The 24,175-nt window shown below is 44.5% G+C and overlaps 1 long non-coding RNA gene across 1 annotated transcript; it reads left to right on the forward strand.

The window, feature by feature from the left end:
* Positions 1 to 15,349: 15,349 nt before the first annotated feature.
* LOC118383981 (uncharacterized) lies at positions 15,350 to 21,701 on the forward strand. Its single transcript, XR_004825779.2, has 3 exons — positions 15,350 to 15,573; positions 20,329 to 20,426; positions 20,571 to 21,701. It is a non-coding gene; the product is annotated as an uncharacterized LOC118383981 (long non-coding RNA).
* Positions 21,702 to 24,175: the final 2,474 nt, after the last annotated feature.

A 24,175-nucleotide genomic window follows, 5' to 3' on the forward strand; every position in this document is an offset into this window, starting at 1 on the left:
ATTTTTCATATTTTTCATTCAATCAAATAATAACTCATTACATAATAATCCACTAAATATGGAATTCCGATCACCAACAGAAACAGACACTATACCTCTCAACCTAGCAGCCGGTGTTACAGCTACACTCCTGACTTCTATTCCAACCTGCTGTAAGACCCCCACCACCCTGGCCCTAACCCCTCCACCCTCCCTTGGTAATCACTGAACCCAGAGATCTTTAATTACACTCCATTATAAAGGACATCATGAAAGGAATATGGCTCCTTGCCACTGCAGCTTGGCTACAGACAGCCAGTCAGGCTGGCTAGCTGACGTGGACGACAGGTCTTCATTTCTCCAGTTAATCTCCAGTGTTGAACACACCGCTGGCAGCTCCCCTTTTGTTTGGGCTTCATCAGGCTAGATTGGAACCAAGGGGTCTTTCATGAGAAACGTGGGCATGCAACTATTCTCCTGCTATTCTTGGACCTCGACTGTTTGCTTTTCTGAAGTGTCTGGAGGTCAGCTTTTTGACATGAAAGCGTAAAGCTTGGGACGATGGTAGTATTCACCGGCCTCGCCGTGCCGGGAATGAGACTCTGGCTTTGAGTGCATGCCAAGTTTCCTGTCTGGCGAAGGAAGTCGACAAGAGCAATCACCAGGAAATGAGACACGCAAACCGCAAAACTGATTGCTTTGTTCTATTGTATTCTCAAGATCTTGAGAGACCAATGGCAAATATTTCCCCTTCATCATTATTGTGATTAGTATTATGGTCAATGTTAAGGTGTATCACGAATGCCACATATTTCATTGTGGGCTAGGGGGAGAGAGAGAAATCCAAACAGAGAGGCATGATTTCTCTTTGTTATTTCACGGCCCCTGCCACCCAAACCTCTTTGTGCTCAACAGGCCATGACAGTGCACACAGAGCCAATTCGAGCGTGATGCTATTGTAGCTGAATTTATCCGGATGGCTTGTCTTGGGGATGGCTCGGATGGCTCGGATGGCTCGTCCTGCTGGGATGGGGTTGTGTGTCAGTAACCCAGCAGGGCGGTTCATCCCCTAAACAGGATCAGACCAAATCCTATAGGTAGATGTACATGGAGACAGGAGTGTTAACCAGCTAACTAGCTACAAGCTATTTAGTCATTGTTAGTTTTTTTTAAACCTGGATAACACTCATTACATTTACATTTAAGTCATTTAGCAGACGCTCTTATCCAGAGCGACTTACAAATTGGTGCATTCACCTTATGACATCCAGTGGAACAGCCACTTTACAATAGTGCATCTATCTTTTAAGGGGGTGAGAAGGATTACTTTATCCTATCCTAGGTATTCCTTAAAGAGGTGGGGTTTCAGGTGTCTCCGGAAGGTGGTGATTGACTCCGCTGTCCTGGCGTCGTGAGGGAGTTTGTTCCACCATTGGGGGCCAGAGCAGCGAACAGTTTTGACTGGGCTGAGCGGGAACTGTACTTCCTCAGTGGTAGGGAGGCGAGCAGGCCAGAGGTGGATGAACGCAGTGCCCTTGTTTGGGTGTAGGGCCTGATCAGAGCCTGGAGGTACTGAGGTGCCGTTCCCCTCACAGCTCCGTAGGCAAGCACCATGGTCTTGTAGCGGATGCGAGCTTCAACTGGAAGCCAGTGGAGGGAGCGGGGTGACGTGAGAGAACTTGGGAAGGTTGAACACCAGACGGGCTGCGGCGTTCTGGATGAGTTGTAGGGGTTTAATGGCACAGGCAGGGAGCCCAGCCAACAGCGAGTTGCAGTAATCCAGACGGGAGATGACAAGTGCCTGGATTAGGACCTGCGCCGCTTCCTGTGTGAGGCAGGGTCGTACTCTGCGGATGTTGTAGAGCATGAACCTACAGGAACGGGCCACCGCCTTGATGTTAGTTGAGAACGACAGGGTGTTGTCCAGGATCACGCCAAGGTTCTTAGCGCTCTGGGAGGAGGACACAATGGAGTTGTCAACCGTGATGGCGAGATCATGGAACGGGCAGTCCTTCCCCGGGAGGAAGAGCAGCTCCGTCTTGCCGAGGTTCAGCTTGAGGTGGTGATCCGTCATCCACACTGATATGTCTGCCAGACATGCAGAGATGCGATTCGCCACCTGGTCATCAGAAGGGGGAAAGGAGAAGATTAATTTTGTGTCGTCTGCATAGCAATGATAGGAGAGACCATGTGAGGTTATGACAGAGCCAAGTGACTTGGTGTATAGCGAGAATAGGAGAGGGCCTAGAACAGAGCCCTGGGGGACACCAGTGGTGAGAGCGCGTGGTGAGGAGACAGATTCTCGCCACGCCACCTGGTAGGAGCGACCTGTCAGGTAGGACGCAATCCAAGCGTGGGCCGCGCCGGAGATGCCCAACTCGGAGAGGGTGGAGAGGAGGATCTGATGGTTCACAGTATCGAAGGCAGCCGATAGGTCTAGAAGGATGAGAGCAGAGGAGAGAGAGTTAGCTTTAGCAGTGCGGAGCGGAGCGCCTCCGTGATACAGAGAAGAGCAGTCTCAGTTGAATGACTAGTCTTGAAACCTGACTGATTTGGATCAAGAAGGTCATTCTGAGAGAGATAGCGGGAGAGCTGGCCAAGGATGGCACGTTCAAGAGTTTTGGAGAGAAAAGAAAGAAGGGATACTGGTCTGTAGTTGTTGACATCGGAGGGATCGAGTGTAGGTTTTTTCAGAAGGGGTGCAACTCTCGCTCTCTTGAAGACGGAAGGGACGTAGCCAGCGGTCAGGGATGAGTTGATGAGCGAGGTGAGGTAAGGGAGAAAGTCTCCGGAAATGGTCTGGAGAAGAGAGGAGGGGATAGGGTCAAGCGGGCAGGTTGTTGGGCGGCCGGCCGTCACAAGACGCGAGATTTCATCTGGAGAGAGAGGGGAGAAAGAGGTCAGAGCACAGGGTAGGGCAGTGTGAGCAGAACCAGCGGTGTCGTTTGACTTAGCAAACGAGGATCGGATGTCGTCGACCTAGAGAGGAGGGAGTGAAAGGATGCCAGGTCCGCAGGGAGGTGAGTTTTCCTCCATTTCCGCTCGGCTGCCCGGAGCCCTGTTCTGTGAGCACGCAATGAGTCGTCGAGCCACGGAGCGGGAGGGGAGGACCGAGCCGGCCTGGAGGATAGGGGACATAGAGAGTCAAAGGATGCAGAAAGGGAGGAGAGGAGGGTTGAGGAGGCAGAATCAGGAGATAGGTTGTAGAAGGTTTGAGCAGAGGGAAGAGATGATAGGATGGAAGAGGAGAGAGTAGCGGGGGAGAGAGAGCGAAGGTTGGGACGGCGCGATACCATCCGAGTAGGGGCAGTGTGGGAAGTGTTGGATGAGAGCGAGAGGGAAAAGGATACAAGGTAGTGGTCGGAGACTTGGAGGGGAGTTGCAATGAGGTTAGTGGAAGAACAGCATCTAGTAAAGATGAGGTCGAGCGTATTGCCTGCCTTGTGAGTAGGGGGAAGGTGAGAGAGTGAGGTCAAAAGAGGAGAGGAGTGGAAAGAAGGAGGCAGAGAGGAATGAGTCAAAGGTAGACGTGGGGAGGTTAAAGTCGCCCAGAACTGTGAGAGGTGAGCCGTCCTCAGGAAAGGAGCTTATCAAGGCATCAAGCTCATTGATGAACTCTCCGAGGGGACCTGGAGGGCGATAAATGATAAGGATGTTAAGCTTGAAAGGGCTGGTAACTGTGACAGCATGAAGCGAAGCGGAATGCGACCGGGTTGTTGAGTGCGGAAGTTCTATTCAGTAGACGTTGGCTAGCTGTTGGCTAGCTAGCAGTGTCTCCTACGTTAAGGACGACAAATAGCTGGCTAGCTAACCTCGGTAAATTAAGATAATCACTCTAAGACTACACGCTCTAAACTACACAATTATCTTGGATACGAAGACAGCAAAGACAACTATGTAGCTAGCTAACACTACACTTATCAAGTCGTTCAGTTGAGTGTAATAGTTTCTACAGTGCTGCTATTCGGTAGACGGTGGACGTTTGCTAGCTGGCTAGCTGCTGGGCAGATAGCAGTGTAGACTACATTAGGACGACGAAATACGAAGTTGCAATAGAAGTGCTGACTGTTTCACTTTGTTGTCCTCTTTCTTTTCCTTTTTCTTCTGTCCTTCTTTTGTCCTTATTTTGTCTTCCTTTCTTCTGTTAACTAGATATTTTTTGTTGTTATTCTTTGTAAGCTAGCTAGCTTCTTCCAGGAGAGTCTCTAGCAACTGCTTAGCAACAAGTAAACAATTCTGCTAGCAATTCAGCTAGCTAAGATAACTGTACAATTTTATGAAAAATAGTTACTTTTTCAAAAGCCTGTCTTTTTTGGTTTGTTCCTTGTTTTGTCTTCTATTGAGTCTTGCAGTTTTCTCTTGATTTTTTTTCGATGTACTTCACTCTAAAAAAACATTTAAATCTCAATATATACAGGAGCTAATTTTTCAGCAGCTGCTCAATTTAGAACTCCGGAACAAAGGTAACCCTTACTATAAATACATTTCACTCTCTAATTAAAATTGGCTACCCAAGTAATGGCAGGGAGTGTGAAAATGAACAGCCATGGCTAAATAACAGTGTTGGGGAGTAACGTACAGTGGTGAACTACAATTAGTTCAACTAGTAATTTCATTACATTTTGCAGTAGCTTCGTGGTAGTTGAACTAAACTCAATATCTGTAGTAGTTCAGTACTGTTTTGCAATTTAGCGGTTTAGCTAACTACTGGAACTACATAATACTTTCTTTTTCGCCATCACACCAACCTGAAACAATTTTTGCGTGCCTAATTCATACTTTTTTGGTTTATTAGGCTAAATGACACATTCCATGTAGTGAACTACTTTTTCTAAGTAACTTTAGTTCAGTAAGCTATATTTCTCATAAGCTAAAGCTACCCTTATCCTCTTCCAGTGTGAAGTAATTGGTAGCTTGGTAAACTATATTTTCAGAGTAGCTTCCCCAACACTGCTTCTTAGAGATACCGTAGACCACCAGAAAAAGACCAAATTAACAAACTTGTGACACCGTGGTCTGTTATTCTCTAGCCTGAAAACTATCTTATTAAAAAGATTAAACCCATAGCACTTATAATGTTTATATGGTTCGTGGTTTGTGGACTGAACTATATGTGAAGTTACTGTCCTTGAAAGGAATCATTTATAAAGGTCTTTGCTGACTCGTATCCACAGGATTTCATCTGTTCGCTCCGTCCATATCCCACCTTCTGGGAGAGATCGGGAGTCGTAAACACGCTGCGGTGATGCCTGAAACAAGTTTCCATGCCACATTAATGGGAGTGGCAAAGAGAGCGAACCTCTCGCCTACCAGCTGCTACCCTTCTAGCCTGGCGGCAGCTAGCGCTGTTGTAGGATTTCCATTAATTTGGTGTACCTGACAACCTGCTCTGCACGGTATCCTTCCCCTGTATCTCCCCATAAGCCTGGGAGGAACAGAACACACCTGTGTGAGTTAACAGTAAAAAGCTATTTTTGTACATCCTAGACACACGGTTTTTCATGGCTAATGCTAGCTTCCCCAGCTGGAAGTGTAATCACTCTAGACATTGGTGAGGCAATGATTGTTGTTAGGGAAAATTGATGGCACGGTTGCACAAAGTGTTTCTGCTGTTCTAGTGTCAGCTTGACGGACAGCCTGAGGAGTTTTATTTCCTCTCAGTCTGGACACCCTGAGTATAAATGTTCTCAAATTCGTGTATTTGGAATAGCTCAATTATATTATGTTAGAATATCATTGATTGACCACTACAATATCATCCCGAAGCTCTGCTGATGCACATTATCAATCATACTGTGTATGAACCACCTCAACTAACATTTGCTGGTCTATTTGCAACATAAACGCTGTCAGAAAATGGAAGTGTTGTGTGGTAAGTGGTCGAAGACCTTTGATAAATGAGCTGTGAAGGTAAAAGCTTTTCACCTGTCAACACTTGCCACTTAAGACCTGTAATGTTTTTCCTCTGAGCAGTGGGTCCCAATGTATTGACTTTCTTTAAGTATCTATAGATTGTCACCAGCCTCAGACACAAAATTATACCTTACTTCACTGTACTGTTCTGTGGGGCTTGTGCAATTAGGGTCAATCATTTTTGTTACAACACCACACTCCTAACTACAATCCTTACAAGAACTCAACTATTCTTTTGGCACAATATTGTAACTTATGGGAAACATATCTTTGCATATGTACCAAGTCTAGGCTGAATCTTTTTCAGATTTTGATGAAGGTATGGGGATACTAATGGGAAACTATTTCATAGCGGCCATCATTCTTCGTCTCTCTATTCTTTAATGCATGTTTTCCCTTAAAATAACATCATGTCCATGAACAATTCCCCTTTTGTCATCGATGCATGTCAACATCCCGTTATCCCATCATTCCCTCTGCCTGAAACCTTAAACCACCAAACACCTGTTCCTTTGTGTGGCCAGGCATTTTACAGGGATTCTTAGATATGCTATTGAGCCTCTCTCTTTCTCCATCTCTCCATCTCTCCCTCTCTCCATCTCTCCCTCCCGCTCTCTTGCTTCCCCTCTCTCTCTCTCTCTCTCTCTCTCTCTCTCTCTCTCTCTCTCTCTCTCTCTCTCTCTCTCTCTCTCTTTCTCTCTCTCTCTCCCCCACTCCCCCTCACTCTCTATCCTCCTCACTCTCTCTCTCTCTCTCTCTCTCTCTCTCTCTCTCTCTCTCTCTCTCTCTCTCTCTCTGTCTCTCTCTCTCTCTCTCTCCCCCACTCCCCCTCACTCTCTATCCTCCTCACTCTCTCTCCCCCCTATCTCCCCCTCACTCCTCACTCGCCATCCCTCGTCTCCCCTCTTTTGAAAGCTTGCCTTTGTGGAACAGCCGGGAGCTGCTCCAGTCTCCGACCACAGCTCCAGCCTCTTTTCATCAGAAGATATTTGAAATCTAACTGACCCTATTCATGAGTTGCCAGGCCTGCTTGTGCTGATGCTACATAATATGAGGCTCTGCACAGACTGGGGAATGTTAAGTATTCAGGAGGGGAGACAAGGCAGACAGCTAAGAAGAATTCTGAAAGAAACCACTGGAGGCTTAATCTGAGGCAGGCGTTTTTATTTGTGTGTTAAAAGCCATAAATGCTAGACTAGCACACTAACTCTATGTACATTCATGTTAATTTGCTTTGAATAATCTTTTGAGAATAACATTCAGTTTAGGCAACTTATGTCTCTATTCAGTCTGTATCGTGGAATTTCAGCACTAAAGCCCAATTTAAATTTGAAGGTAATGTCCCCGCTTTGGCGGCGATGACATTCACGGTAAATGCTGGATATGTCGGTGGAATTGGTTATTAACTTCACATTTCTCACCCCAAAATCTGGAACGCTTCAACGATATGGATTGAATTGGGCCCTTACACTAGAACATTATTAGCAGTAGCAGCTAGCAGACAGAGAACAAACCGGAAGTCCCTGGGTAAACACACATTCTTAGTAACACAGGCGTTGACATTTAAATTACATTTAAGTCATTTAGCAGACGCTCTTATCCAGAGCGACTTACAAATTGGTGCATTCACCTTATGACATCCAGTGGAACAGCCACTTTACAATAGTGCATCTAAATCTTTTAAGGGGGGGGGGGTGAGAAGGATTACTTTATCCTATCCTAGGTATTCCTTAAAGAGGTGGGGTTTCAGGTGTCTCCGGAAGGTGGTGATTGACTCCGCTGTCCTGGCGTCGTGAGGGAGTTTGTTCCACCATTGGGGGGCCAGAGCAGCGAACAGTTTTGACTGGGCTGAGCGGGAACTATACTTCCTCAGTGGTAGGGAGGCGAGCAGGCCAGAGGTGGATGAACGCAGTGCCCTTGTTTGGGTGTAGGGCCTGATCAGAGCCTGGAGGTACTGAGGTGCCGTTCCCCTCACAGCTCCGTAGGAAAGCACCATGGTCTTGTAGCGGATGCGAGCTTCAACTGGAAGCCAGTGGAGAGAGCGGAGGAGCGGGGTGACGTGAGAGAACTTGGGAAGGTTGAACACCAGACGGGCTGCGGCGTTCTGGATGAGTTGTAGGGGTTTAATGTTGACAACATAGAGTACTTCTCTTGCAGTCGGGTGAGAGAGCTGGGGGAAATTTACTTCACTTAAAATGTCCTTTCTGAGAAACGTTTAGTAGTTTTGCAAACGATTTTAGAGTTGGTCTGTGTCAATACAGACAAGCCTAATAGGCTGCTGTGTGTTTAAACTTTTGAATGGGATGACACAGGGGCTTCGGAGGGTTATAATGGGAACACCAATGTGTGAAATATGTTATGCAAAAGGAAGCAGGCGGATGGTGAGGCGAGAGACTAGTGTTTGGCACTAGGTTGGGAGAGTCAGCAATAAAGCGTCTAAAATAAACAAGCCACTGACATTCAATTTCTGCCAGGCCACAAGCAAGTGGCGCCTTCCGCATTTGGCTAAAGGCAGCTAAACGGAGGGAAGGTTTGCTAGATATTTTGGCCACCTGTGGGAGAGAGAAAGTGAAGTTGTCTGCCCTATCTCCACCGAGCGAGATCAAGTATTAAGTGTTTTAACGAGATAGCTTAGCATAGCTAGTCCTGAGCAAAAGAAAACATATTTGAGAGTGACGCGCATCCAAAGAAAAGGAACAGCAATGGGAAGCAATGACGCAAAGTAGATGGGGACTGATAAAAGGTTATCTTTGCTACGTGCTGATGAAAGGAACCACACCATGTCATTTGAACAAATCAATCATTTAAAAACGTTTCATTTTCAGCCGTTATTGTATGTCAAATGAATTCACCACCATTTAAGTGAAAATATATTAAGTGTAAAATGATGAATAAAACATAATTTATAGTATCTAGTTGGACAATTTATTGCTGCTAATAAAACCATAGGAGAAGAGGGCATTCACCAATCATCAAACTGAAAGCTTTAATTGAAATGGCAACACATATAACTAAAAATCCAATTAACTACGGAACCCGTCTGAAAGAAAGGAATTTGACCTTCAAAATGGAATTAGCCTGTTTTCAATACAGGGCTAAAACGTTATAATTAATTAGAGAAGTACTTGGTCTATGCCCGAGACAAACACACAAACAATAATTTGTAGTAAAAATGGTCTCTGTTGGAGCCATGCCAATTGAATCACATGTAATGAGTATATTTTGTTATAATAATAGGCAGCTATGTGCAGCTTCCAAAAACAAAAGGATCATAGACTCAAGGTTGCAATGGAAACAGCATCTGCAAGTAAACATACCAAATAATAGGAGGAACATAGTAAATGACTACCCAGAAGAAAGGTTTTTCGCTCAGCCTGTGTACCAGTCTCTTTAGCTAGCATTCCACACCTTGTAATTGCCAAAGACATGGAGTGGCAAGGAGTGGAATGTTAGCTAAAGAGACGGGTATTCAGGCTAAAATAAACCCTAACCTGCAATAAGGAAAGGCAGCAACTAACAGTATGAAGTGCTAGCAAAGGATAACAAATACAAATACATAGACAGAAATAAAGAATGCATTGCTCATTCAAATGTCTATATGCCTTAGATTTCTAACTTAAGCTTGGTGATAGAGGGGTAAAGTGAAGCTCATATTGCATTCAAACAACCCTATCAGCACATATGGCTATATAGCATCTGTGTTGATCCTATTGATTGGTCAATGGAGGTGTGGGAAAATGGCTAATTTTTATTTTTATTTCACCTTTATTTAACCAGGTAGGCTAGTTGAGAACAAGTTCTCATGTGCAACTGCGACCTGGCCAAGATAAAGCATAGCAGTGTGAACAGACAACACAGAGTTACACATGGAGTAAACAATTAACAAGTCAATAACACAGTAGAAAAAAAGGGGAGTCTATATACAATGTGTGCAAAAGGCATGAGGAGGTAGGCGAATAATTACAATATTGCAGATTAACACTGGAGTGATAAATGATCAGATGATCATGTACAGGTAGAGATATTGGTGTGCAAAAGAGCAGAAAAGTAAATAAATAAAAACTGTGGGGATGAGGTAGGTGAAAGTGGGTGGGCTATTTACGAATAGGTTATGTACAGCTGCAGCGATCGGTTAGCTGCTCAGATAGCTGATGTTTGAAGTTGGTGAGGGAGATAAAAATCTCCAACTTCAGCGATTTTTGCAATTCGTTCCAGTCACTCTCTTCTCCAGACCATTTCCGGAGACCTTCTCCCTTACCTCACCTCGCTCATCAACTCATCCCTGACCGCTGGCTACGTCCCTTCCGTCTTCAAGAGAGCGAGAGTTGCACCCCTTCTGAAAAAACCTACACTCGATCCCTCCGATGTCAACAACTACAGACCAGTATCCCTTCTTTCTTTTCTCTCCAAAACTCTTGAACGTGCCGTCCTTGGCCAGCTCTCGCCGCTATCTCTCTCAGAATGACCTTCTTGATCCAAATCAGTCAGGTTTCAAGACTAGTCATTCAACTGAGACTGCTCTTCTCTGTATCACGGAGGCGCTCCGCACTGCTAAAGCTAACTCTCTCTCCTCTGCTCTCATCCTTCTAGACCTATCGGCTGCCTTCGATACTGTGAACCATCAGATCCTCCTCTCCACCCTCTCCGAGTTGGGCATCTCAGGCGCGGCCCACGCTTGGATTGCGTCCTACCTGACAGGTCGCTCCTACCAGGTGGCGTGGCGAGAATCTGTCTCCTCACCACGCGCTCTCACCACTGGTGTCCCCCAGGGCTCTGTTCTAGGCCCTCTCCTATTCTCGCTATACACCAAGTCACTTGGCTCTGTCATAACCTCACATGGTCTCTCCTATCATTGCTATGCAGACGACACACAATTAATCTTCTCCTTTCCCCTTCTGATGACCAGGTGGCGAATCGCATCTCTGCATGTCTGGCAGACATATCAGTGTGGATGACGGATCACCACCTCAAGCTGAACCTCGGCAAGACAGAGCTGCTCTTCCTCCCGGGGAAGGACTGCCCGTTCCATGATCTCGCCATCACGGTTGACAACTCCATTGTGTCCTCCTCCCAGAGCGCTAAGAACCTTGGCGTGATCCTGGACAACACCCTGTCGTTCTCAACTAACATCAAGGCGGTGGCCCGTTCCTGTAGGTTCATGCTCTACAACATCCGCAGAGTACGACCCTGCCTCACACAGGAAGCGGCGCAGAACCTATTCCAGGCACTTGTCATCTCCCGTCTGGATTACTGCAACTCGCTGTTGGCTGGGCTCCCTGCCTGTGCCATTAAACCCCTACAACTCATCCAGAACGCCGCAGCCCGTCTGGTGTTCAACCTTCCCAAGTTCTCTCACGTCACCCCGCTCCTCCGCTCTCTCCACTGGCTTCCAGTTGAAGCTCGCATCCGCTACAAGACCATGGTGCTTGCCTACGGAGCTGTGAGGGGAACGGCACCTCAGTACCTCCAGGCTCTGATCAGGCCCTACACCCAAACAAGGGCACTGCGTTCATCCACCTCTGGCCTGCTCGCCTCCCTACCACTGAGGAAGTACAGTTCCCGCTCAGCCCAGTCAAAACTGTTCGCTGCTCTGGCCCCCAATGGTGGAACAAACTCCCCACGACGCCAGAACAGCGGAGTCAATCACCACCTTCCGGAGACACCTGAAACCCCACCTCTTTAAGGAATACCTAGGATAGGATAAAGTAATCCTTCTCACCCCCCTTAAAAGATTTAGATGCACTATTGTAAAGTGGCTGTTCCACTGGATGTCATAAGGTGAATGCACCAATTTGTAAGTCGCTCTGGATAAGAGCGTCTGCTAAATGACTTAAATGTAAATGTAAATGTACATGGAGAAATTCAGACCTCTCTGAAATGAAAATAGATGGCCCGCACTTCAGCAAAACATATTTTACTTAAACCTTCCCTGAACGCTTGAAAAAAATAACAAGTGATCCTCCCCTGTACCCAAAATAAAAATGAAAACAAAGTGGATAGCAGAGAGCGTTTACTCTTACTTCTTTCACAGACCAGAGTGTTAGATGTGCACTTTTAGAAACTGTTCTTTATCCTTGAAGCATTACATGGCAATGCAGGAATTTTGATAGTGCACAGGGCTACGGGCCAGAAGGTTGTGGGTTCACAGACCAGTGTGAGCAAGAGTAAGGGTGGAATGATCTTCTTTATAGTAAAAGCATTGCATGAATCTATCATCGTATTTGCAGGTCCACGAACAAATAGCCTTCAAATTAAATTTCATGCAATTCTACGTCATTTGATATATTAGCGGAATATTCTTTAATACCACAGAAATGACTAAATTACAGGCTAAGAATGGACAGAGAGATAGGCCTATGTGTTCATCTTATCATATTTATCTAATGCCAAATCAGTGTGTCTTGTTGCAATGAAACTGTCCCTCTGCAAATAATGAAATCTGAGAAATTAGGAATCTCAACATGGTACTTAGTTAGGTCTACCTTTCCACCCCAGACAGAGTAGGCCTACTGAAGCAGAAAAATGTAAGATTTAACTGCTGTCTAGTCTTCTACCGTGGCTTAACCCAACGAAAGAAGGTCACAAGTGTTTCCCAAAAAGCTGTCTTGGGTTTAAACATCTTCAATTGTACAGAAAGTGAATAGCTTAAACAATTGATAGTGACAGAATTAGAATACTTCTCAAGCAACGTCTATTTTTTGTCTCTTCGGATATAGAAGGTTGTAGCTCAGCTTCTGCATGTACAAAAACAACAACTAAACAATGACATCCCCATATGCAAGGAAGTCACATCTTTCCTGGGTATTTTACAGTTTGTTTCTAGCATAATCGGATCCGTTTGATTTTCTTCAAAATCTTAAGCTAACAAGTGGTAAGCCTGTGCTTTTTGACATTTTCTTTAATAAATGGCATACCCTCTCATACCCCCTCAATTCAAGTCTTGGTTTTATATTAACAGCCTTTCATTGACATGGAGGTAGGCTATTTAAAGAGTTCATGGTGGGTGGAGGAGTTGCCTGACAAATCCATGGATATACAGTAGCAGCCTATTGCCTAATTTCATCTGTCTAACAGGTATTTCTTAAATAGGATGTAATAGGCTCCAACACAAAGCCTTCTTGTTGTTAGTAAAGTGTAATTACAATGAAGAAGGTTGAAATGAATTATGCCTACTCAAATCCGCCTACTTTCAGCACCACCAACTGTCCATTTCTGATTGATTAGTGCCGCGGTGGCTGCTGCTTCAAGTTTCAGCACCACATTGTAAGTTAGTCAAATCTGGTTTATTGTGAGGTCAATAACTCTGATAAATGCATCATGGGCAAGAAATAAATTGTTTTTAATCAAATCAATTATAGTAGTAGGAAGCTATCAAAGTTGACCTCCGGTCCTCCTCATCTTCAGGCTCTCCTTCTCAAACTGAACAGAACATAGGCTATAGGCCAGTCCGCGTGCAAGATAGGGCTTGTCCAAAAAAATCACTAATAAACCAATATTTTCAGAAGAAATCTTGGACTCCTCCTGAACTGCCACTGTAAGTCTACTTAGCACAGCCATTGGTTAAGCAGCTCACAAAAATGTTTTTGATCAGCAAATGCAGAGCAGGCTGGGGCTCAGGGTTGGAATACCCATTGCAGGGTGTAATGCAGCCTAGTTTTATTTACACCATCCCAGCAGCTATCTTAGAAATATAACTTTGCTTTGTGCTTCTCGAGCATGCACTTCGTAGCCTACAGGCTATGGATCATTTGATCGAGACCACACTAAATAGCCAATAGGCGTACTTGATATTGCGCTCCCAGAGGAGAATGAGAGATGAGGGGCTGCATCGGGCACACATCGATATATAACCTAATAAGCAACTAATTCAAAAAACACTGAGAAATATTGACATTTCATCAATGACAGATTACATGACCCTCCTCTGGACTAGATTTAAAAAGATACTAGACCCTCCCCTTGACTGAAATTGAAATAGCATGACCCTCCCCTATTTTCCTCTAGGTAACCATTCTGTACATTTGGATCCATCCCTAACAGCCATGACAGAACATAAGACACAATAACAGATTAGTCTGTTTCGTAACAAGTTGAAATGGTTGAAACACTACAACCCCCTCCTCCTCACCACTAACAACTGAAACGTGTTTGTCTGACTTCTACTGAAAGCCTTCAATGAACCTGAAAGTGACTTCCAAAATTATAAATAACCTCCTTAATCCATCTGATGCATGATGGGAATGTGGCCCCGACATTCACACATCCAATCAACGTCTCTGGGAAGATCAAAGGTGTCTGAGGACACTAATACAAATCTCTGAGGATTAACATCGGATGAAACCTCACAGGAATTTCAGCGGTTCTGAGGGTAAATCCTGAAGTGGAATCCAATGAGGAGGAGAACTCCACAACAAGAACTACAACTGTAGGTATACCTCAATTAAACAGTACATAAATTAAGAAATGTTATTGCATGTGGTTAAGGGCATGTTTTTCTAACTGTAAATATTAGGGACATTTGCTGCTGTGTGTGTGTGTGTGCGTGTGTGTTTTAAACGTTTCCCAAACCAAGCTTCCCTCTCTATTCATTCCTTAGATCAGAACTTTTAACTTGCTATCAAGTATCTTCTGAAAGGCAAACTGAACTACTCACTTGTCAATTCGTCAGAGATGAAACAACACCATGACAGCAATAACACTGGTGTTAGAAATGTTAGACTAAGAGAAATTGTTTTTTTGTCCTCTTCACTTCAGCTGTCGACATCAATTTAGTGTACAAAGGAGCATCTGTGAGCCTTGGGAAAAAAATGGGCTCATGCTCTTTTATTTTGGAACAGCAAAGAAACAGATGGACTTCAACAAACATTGTACCATGTACTCAAGACATGCTCAGAAACTGGGTTCAATTACCCAGACTTCCCTGACACTGTTCAGACAAACAGGTTATACAACCCTCACCTCATAGACTATACAGCTTTGAAGGGCAGTTCATATTGTGATGACAAATAAATAATTTTCACAATATATCTGTGACAATATATTACAAATGCTGCGTAATGAGTGTAAGTAGGCTTTATTGATCACATACTGTATGTTCACATATACAATATGACCAGTTTTTACGAGAGGCAAAAGTATGTCAGTGGGCGAACATTCTAAGCACTGAGATGTGGGTAGAGCTGATTCTCTACCCACCAATCCAATATCCACATGCCTCATGGAGGGAATTGTGCACTCACTCATCTGCAAGAGAACCCCCATTTGGCAGTCTGGTCTGCTGCGCTATCTAAGTTACAAGTTGTGACAAGCCCTGATGGCTCCTGTCTCTCAAGCCAGGCTATTTATTAGAGTCTATTCAGCTCCATGTCTTGCAAAAATAAACAGAGTGCCAAGCAGCAGTGAAAGTGCTGACAGTGAGAATAGTTTCCAGGTTGAAATAAAGCAGTCTGAACTGCCCTAGGACACCGCGGCTAAGCGCTAACCCCGCTAACTTTGTATAGCCCTCCGTGACTTCACCCCTCCTTTCCAGTTGACTTCAGGTGCAGTCATTTGCAGAATAAATGGTTGTGTCATTGCTGAGAGAGAGAGAGAGAGAGGTCAGTTAGATTTCAAGTATCTTCTGATGAACAGAGGCTGGAGCTGTGGTCGGAGACTGGAGCAGCTCCCGGCTGTTCCCCAAAGGTAAGCTTTGGGATGGTGACCACTTTTTCTACTTAGCCCTCCACTAGAGAGAGAGAGAGAGAGAGAAAGGGAGATGGGGAGAGAGAGGCAGAGTGAGAGTAAGGAGGAGAGAGAAAGAGCGAGGGGAGAGAGAGAGAGAGAGAACGGTGTCTCCCTGACAGAGAAGTTAATGAACAGGAAAGGATTAGTGTTCCAGTGATGCAGTAGAACAGAGAAAAGAGAAAGTGCATGGTTCAATGAAATGTTAAATGTCAAAGGTGAAGTGAAAATCTGATGTTTCTGTTCTTACTTGTACTTTTAGGCATAGCTATTTTAAATGAACGCCTCACTGCCAGTATTTTTCATTAGATTACTATCAACATTCTCAACATTAACATTGTGAATTTATATGGCCAGTCTTATATTTTCACCTAACCCATATGATACTAATATTCTTGTATATGAACATTCAGGGAAGGCAAAAGAGACCAAAACAATATCCCTGTACATTCCATATGGACGAAGCTGTGATTTGTCACCATAACAACAGTGTGTTCGGCTGGAGTAGAGAAAGGTAGCTAACCGAAAGATATTCATAACATAGGCCTATTCTGGGTTATTAAGACTGAAGATATGTACATTTTACCCATTCATAATCAGTCTGGAAGCCTTTTTACTAAGAAAATATGTTGCTCTCTCATGTGTGTGATTGATAAATGCATTAACTGCAGTGCAATAACAACTACCTCAAAAGTAGAATAGTAAACAAGTAGGATCACTCCACCAGAAGAAAGTACGCAGAATTCCACAGAAAAACATAACAAATACAGAAATGGACAAGATCCTGTGTCATTTAATAGCAAAGTAGGTTGGGTTGGAAGGCCCCAGGATGATTGAGGTGAGGATTTGTTCAGGGAAACTCAAATCTGGGGAATTCAATTTCCAGATCAGTAGGTCACAACCTCTCTTTTAAGAGGTGATTGGCAACCCCATACTGCCCATGATTTCCCAGTGCCTTCGGTCTCTAGTGGGGTTAATCACTTCCTCAGACCTCCTGGTGGGGAGCAGGCATGGTGGGGTTAATCACTTCCTCAGACCTTCTGACAGGGAGAAGGCCTGGTGGGGTTAATCACTTCCTCAGACCTCCTGACAGGGAGAAGGCCTGGTGGGGTTAATCACTTCCTCAGACCTCCTGACAGGGAGAAGGCCCGTTGGGGTTAATCACTTCCTCAGACCTCCTGACAGGGAGAAGGCCTGGTGGGGTTAATCACTTCCTCAGACCTCCTGATAGGGAGAAGGCCTGGTGGGGTTAATCACTTCCTCAGACCTTCTGACAGGGAGAAGGCATGGTGGGGTTAATCACTTCCTCAGACCTCCTGACAGGGAGAAGGCCTGATGGGGTTAATCACTTCCTCAGACCTCCTGACAGGGAGAAGGCCTGGTGGGGTTAATCACTTCCTCAGACCTCCTGACAGGGAGAAGGCCCGGTGGGGTTAATCACTTCCTCAGACCTCCTGACAGGCAGAAGGCCTGGTGGGGTTAATCACTTCCTCAGACCTCCTGACAGGGAGAAGGCCTGGTGGGGTTAATCACTTCCTCAGACCTCCTGACAGGGAGAAGGCCTGATGGGGTTAATCACTTCCTCAGACCTCCTGATGGGGAGCAGGTCTGGTGGGGTTAATCACTTCCTCAGACCTCCTGACAGGGAGAAGGCCTGATGGGGTTAATCACTTCCTCAGACCTCCTGATGGGGAGCAGGTCTGATGGGGTTAATCACTTCCTCAGACCTCCGGATGGGGAGCAGGCCTGATGGGGTTAATCACTTCCTCAGACCTCCGGATGGGGAGCAGGCCTGATGGGGTTAATCACTTCCTCAGACCTCCGGATGGGGAGCAGGCCTGGTGGGGTTAATCACTTCCTCAGACCTCCGGATGGGGAGCAGGCCTGATGGGGTTAATCACTTCCTCAGACCTCCGGATGGGGAGCAGGCCTGATGGGGTTCATCACTTCCTCAGACCTCCTGATGGGGAGCAGGCCTGGTGGGGTTAATCACTTCCTCAGACCTCCGGATGGGGAGCAGGCCTGATGGGGTTAATCACTTCCTCAGACCTCCTGACGGGGAGAAGGCCTGGTGGGGTTAATCACTTCCTCAGACCTCCGGATGGGGAGCAGGCCTGATGGGGTTCATCACTTCCTCAGACCTCCTGATGGGGAGCAGGCCTGGGTGCTGACACCGGCCTGACATTCAATCAACATCTCTCTCTGCCCCCAACCCCTCTCTTGCTCCCTCCATCTCTCTCTCTCTCTCTACTGTACCTCTCTCTCCATCTTTCTCTCTCTTTCTCTCTCCCTTCATCTTGCTCTCTCTCAGAATACTAATGTGCTAATGGTATGCTGGCATCGCTTGAGGACGGGTCAACAGGGAGAGGAAGTATTAAATGTGCTTACATATGGATGCTCAGACTTAGTCACGGTGCTACTGTTACACTGTCCTCAAGAGGATGCGGGGGCTCAGCTTCTAACCTAGGCAAGTCCCGGGCATGGATCATATGGGCCATAGACATTCCATATGTGTAATACACCACAAAGACAGCAAGACACCTCTTACATGTGAAACACAGCATAGCTCAAGAGAAACACAGACCTAAGCACAAGTCATGCACATTGTGCACACATAATGCTGTTTTTGGTTTAATATTCCAGTGGGCTAAATCAGGGTAACACAGAGTATATCTTGGTTGTCTTACACAAATCCACTTTGAAACAAAAGTATACACCTCACATAAATTGTTATGGGCTTAAAAAAAAGAAGACACCTGAACCATGTCCGATATAGAGTTGAAATGTCGTACATTTTTAGTTTGCATACCAATATTACACTTTATATACATCACAGAAGACTGAAATATATATTTTAAAAAACATTTGACATAGAAACAACTGATTTTCGGCATTTAAAACAATAATAATAATGTTGATTCATTATGAAACTATGAAAAACATGAATAACATTCACCAATGAGGCCACAGGGTCCTTTGACTCCACGAAAGGGCCTAAGGAGCATTGTGTAAATGCACTGAAGTGTTATATTAACAATACAAAGATAAGCTAAGATACAGTATGTCCTCGTGTGCTTCAATGGGAAAAACAGAGAGGGTTAGACACTGGTTACTGGGCTAGCATGTTTACAGATCCTTCTTGTTGAAGAATAACAATACCACTTCAGTAAGGATCACAAAGAGTTGAAATTCCAAACAGGAGCATATCATTGGCTCGGACTTGGAACTGATTGAAGCTTATTCATTCATAAATCTTGAAAGAAAAGCATGAGCACAAACATATGGAAGCCCTTTGCCTGTATGATGTCCACGTGAATGTATTATCCATTGCGGAGCTCCGAACTGGGAGGGAGATTCTTTTTCGACACACATAACCAAAGGCGGAAAGAACCCTGGCAGCAAAGATATCTTGAGAAGCCATTCCACATATGGAGCCAATTATTTCAATAGTGTTTTCCAGCAATTCCCACAATTCCTCCCCGAGTGGAGCGTCCACACTGCAGCCTCATGCCTGAACCAAATCTAATCTCAATTATTATTTTGTCTCCGACACACAACAATCCTTGATTGCTGAGTCTCAAGGTGTTGTTTCAAACACTCAGAAAAAAAGGGAATTTGATCAAATATTTTTAGTCTTGTCAGAAATCTGCAAACAAGCACTACGTTGCAACAGTTTTTGTGTTGTGTCAGGCTGATTAATGTAGACTACCATAGTTTGACTACCATAGTTTGAGGTCTTTTGGTGAGTTAGGCATAAAGCTGTCTTCTCTTGAAAAAAAGAGATTCTGCGCAGACTAAATCCTTCAGCTCTGTCATCTTTCTTCCTCTCTAGTTTTAATTGGTTAAGATCTGGAAAAAAAACAGCAGCATGAATCTAAGTTGAATTCTAAATGGAGCATCTGATTACACTGCGAAGGACCAACTAAAGTCACCATTGAACCTAAAAGAGTCTATATTGAGAGTTCTGTCCTATCCAGGGAGCAAAATGAGCTCTTGCGAGTTCCCAAGTGAAAACGTGTGTTTATTTTCCATGAAACAGATGATTATCAATTTCAGGGGACCCCTGGGAATTGCTTTAGTGAGTTGGGAACCCTGCCAAGGTGGAATAACAGAATCTAGAGTCTTTAAAGACTTCCATTTGGAAGCTGGTCTCACTCACTCCATACCCACCTAAAGGACAGTGCAGAATCTCTAGTGTGTAACATTTTGTAATCTCGCATGTATAATGCACCATTATAATACATAACTTGTGTGACAATCATTTCGTAAGTGGTCACATGGGGGTTGTTGGTGGGAAGAAATGGATACAGATTGTTATTTACATTACGTATTTAATAAAAACATGTCACTAATGTGACCGTCCCCCCCACCCCCAAAAAGTCTTGTAGATAAAAATATCTTAGTCATTTTCTGTCATTTCATTGAGACATACTAGAAGCTTTGGATCCAGAAGGATTTCCATCCTCTACAATCCCTCGTGTAGAAGCTGGTGACTCCTTGTTCAGGATGTCCTGTAGGTCTTCACAGGACCTTCACAGAAAGCCCATGCCTTTAGTGGGCTTCACAGGACCTTCACAGAAAGCCCATGAAAAGCAAGGCCGCTAGCGCTACCCCACTGAGGGAACGCATTGTGGTATTAGAGACATTCTCCAGCAGGGAGGATTTTCAGGAGTGATAAAGTGCTGACTGAGCATTAATTCCCTTTTTTGTTCCCAGGTATGCAACTTCTACAGAGCAGCGACACAGGGCAGCGACTCAGGGCAGAGCTTGAGTATGCAGCCAAAGCAAAGCACCGATAACACTGCCTACAACAAGTGAGATTCTGAAGAGAATGTGTTCAATGCATATTTACATGCTGAATGAGATGTTTGGTGTTTGTTATTCATATCCGAGAGCAATATTTAATCGTTGATTTAATGATTGGATAGTACTACTGTATCTCTGTTCATTTTCTGTAGGTCTGATTGGTGTTGGAGGTACAACATGTTCAGTGGCTACTTTTGATGTGCTGTCACTGTGGAAGACATCGAGTTGAAATAAAATGGGGTTATGACTTAATACTTCCAGGATGTGATCTCATAACCTTTCTGAACAGTGCAAACCCCCGACATAGAGAGATCCAATATCTTAGAATCCTTCAGGAATTCCAGCCTCATGTGGATGAAGTGTTCAGCATTCAACCCGTTCAAACAAGGTCCTATATCACACATGCAAGGTCCAATATTAGACCTTGTCTTTTTGTCTGCCACGTAAATATGTTTTGATATAGATTTTCTTCATTTCATACAGCACCTCTAAGTGTAGAATTTGACACTTTCACACTAAGCCTTGTTCACCCTACCTGTCAACTTCTGACAAATGGCTTCCTTTGCTGTCTATACATGTCGCTATGGCCAGGTGAGCCGCATCATGAGAGGGACAACAGCCATTACTTCGGAGAACATACATATTCTCCAGCATCTGCCTCAAACAGAATCCACTTGCAAATCCCAGGATGCATCTCTCCTGGATTTCAGGCCATGACATTTCACCTAACACAATGTCCACCCGGCTCGGAGACTTGAAAAATGCATCTCCAGAGATTCGCATTTATTTCATCCCAGATTTGCAAGGTGAATTCTAAATGGGTATTTTTATACTTTCACACTTTCTGGTGTTTCAGAGTGTACATTTGTTTTGCCGAGTTAAGTCATTTTCTGGTGTTCATATATATATATTTTTAAATTGAAACTTTATTTAACTAGGCAAGTCAGTTAAGAACAAATTCTTATTTACAATGACGGCCTACCCGGACAATGCTGGGCCAATTGTGCCCTATGCGACTCCCAATCATGCCCAGATGTGATTCAGCTTGGATATGAACCAGGGACTGTAGTGTTACCTCTTGCACTGATATGCAGTGCCTTAGACCGCTCCGCCACTCAGGAGCCCTAAGCTAGCATGTTGGCAATCACAGACCAAGTGTGTAAACAGAAATGGTATATTTTCTATTGTTCAAATATCCCTTACTTTTTTCTCCAATGAATTAATTATTCCAGTCATGACTGAATAGCATTTTGGATTGCAGTTGTAGGGATTTACTTGCATGTGATTAAAAATTGAAATAATTAGATAAATGTTGACTCCCAGGTCAACCCAATTACCGTAATAAGACTTTTATTTGCCTTCGTTCTTTGGCTTGGGTGACATCAACCAATGTAGCACCTCACCCCTAGGACCCCATAATACATCCTCCTTCCCACCAGCCTAATGATAAACTGTCTACTCTGATCTAGTCTTCTACTTTAGCGTTTTCTGCTCCTAATTGAGAATAAAGGCAGTAAACCTGATCCCTTCTGTGTCCTCTTGTTTGTCTGCCAAACCCAAGCTAGTGGCCTACTTTGGATACCCCATAGAGCCTAGTGAAAAAGAGTTCCCATCGATCACCAGCCCCACGTGTCAAAGCTGCCCTAATAAAAATAGGTGTAAGTAATGTGCAGGGCAGATATGAAGCAGTGTGCCATTTGCTGGGTAGAGATATACAGCAGGTCATAAACCACTGGATCCATGTTGTTTGTCTCAGTCAATAACGTTACATTACCCCTGCTACCCAGCCTGTATGATATCAACAGAAGCCAGTATGCCAAAGGATCTCCTGATTTGGTCAAAATCAAAATAAATCCTGAGCAGCTTCGTTCAGTTCTTCTTGACTGATACACTGATCTCAAAACATACATGAACTAACACCAAAATGTATTGGAACGTGCTTTACCAGGTGAGCTAACTTCAGCCAGATTCTGCCTATTGTGAATATTAAAGATTACCGTTCGTGCTCTCAGGATATGTCAACGTAAACAAACTGTCACAGAGAGCTTTTTCTTATCACATGCATTGTTTCAAAACACGGAACCTGGTGGGTATACCCAGTTGTAACTAGTGATAGTGATATACTGTAAACCCAACTGTCACCTTCCCTAGGCATGTGGAATTTCCTCTACATCATGCTGCATAAGTGTTTTCACAACACAATGGAGATGTCATCCAGGGACATGGAGAGCTACAACCCTATTCACTGGAGAAGTGGCCCTGGAGAACGCAGGAGGAAACCCCCTTGCCGTTAACAAACAATTCACTCGCTTCCCTCAACGACTCTGAAGTGTGAACTTGGTGTGTGTATATATATGGTTGTAATGAAAGCAGGAAGGAAGCCAATGACTTTGTAAATGACCAGCGAGTGATGTATGAGAGCCTGGTTAATTGCAGTAGCTCACGAGGTGAAACGGAGAGTAACTGCCCTGTCGCGGGGTCTCGCCCCACTCCCGCTGTCACAGCATGGATGATGGATTTATTGCACAAAGCAATTTTCTTGATGAAATATTTATGGCAATCACTTTCGGTGTAACACAGCGAGCCATTCAATCATGCGGTCAGTGGACAATATTTAATTCCCAGATGAAGGCGAGCTTTACAGTTTTAGGGCAAATGACACCACACAACAAGTCCCTTACTGTTGTCACAGCAAGGATGGATAGATCAATTGAGGCAGAGAGAGAGATGCAACAGTCAAGAAATATAATCCTACTGTATACCCACCTGCCATTATAGACAGGAAATTGCACCTGGAGTACCACAAAATGAATAACTAAATAAAAACAAGCAAGCATTCATAGAGTGAGGAAACATTTAAAAATACCAAAAGAGTATTACTTTAACAACAAAGTAATGCACCTGCTTTCACAATCATCAAACTTTCTCTTTAATGGGAAACACTCCTCTTCCTTCCATTTTAAGAGCTTAGGCCTAAAACGCTATTGATTGGCAACTTAAACTTCAGATTTTAAACAGCCTGGCGTTTATTTTTTTAAGCACCGCACAGTATCTGTGACATTGTGCACGGAGGGATTCAAAACAAATTGAATCACCTAAATCAAACGTCCGTCTCATTTCTTTCCCCGCCAGAGAAAATAAACGCTCCATAAAAATGCAAAGAGCCATTGTGGCGTGTGTATGCTGTGGGGAGCTGGTCTCCGTCTTCCTCTCCAAGGGCAGCAGGCAGGGTGAGGAGAGGAGGGAGCGGAAGCCTGGGCCTGCTGGTGCTGCTCTATGATGCCTTTGACTCAGTGCTCAAAGCTCAACTGAGCGGCCAACGCCAAAGAAAACCAACTTGTGTCCCCCGGACCTAGCTCCTGGCTCCATGATAAAATGCACATTCATGTAATTGTACAGCTCATACCTGACTGTGTACACAATGCCTCCTTTTTGCTCACTGCTTGGCTGCTTTTCTGACCTGTCGAAGCCCCTCCTGAGGCTCTCTTCAGATCCGCGGTCCAAGACAAATCGGTCTATGTAAGTCAGCCTATATGACCAATAACAACTCTGGAATGATTGCCACTCAGGGTTTGGGATGATGTATTTGGGTATCATTACTTTACAGATTATTCTGCATTGCCACTCATAGATTCACTGATCTTAGAAATGATGATTCTAAGATTAACATATTGGAGAAAGGCGGTCTGTGTTTTAGCATTTCTTATTCATAAGCATATGAAAACAAGAGTTGAGAAGTTCTAAATGCCAACAGGAG

The sequence above is a fragment of the Oncorhynchus keta genome, chromosome 4 (genome assembly GCF_023373465.1).
Source record: "Oncorhynchus keta strain PuntledgeMale-10-30-2019 chromosome 4, Oket_V2, whole genome shotgun sequence".
In the NCBI taxonomy this organism is placed as follows: Eukaryota; Metazoa; Chordata; class Actinopteri; order Salmoniformes; family Salmonidae; genus Oncorhynchus; species Oncorhynchus keta.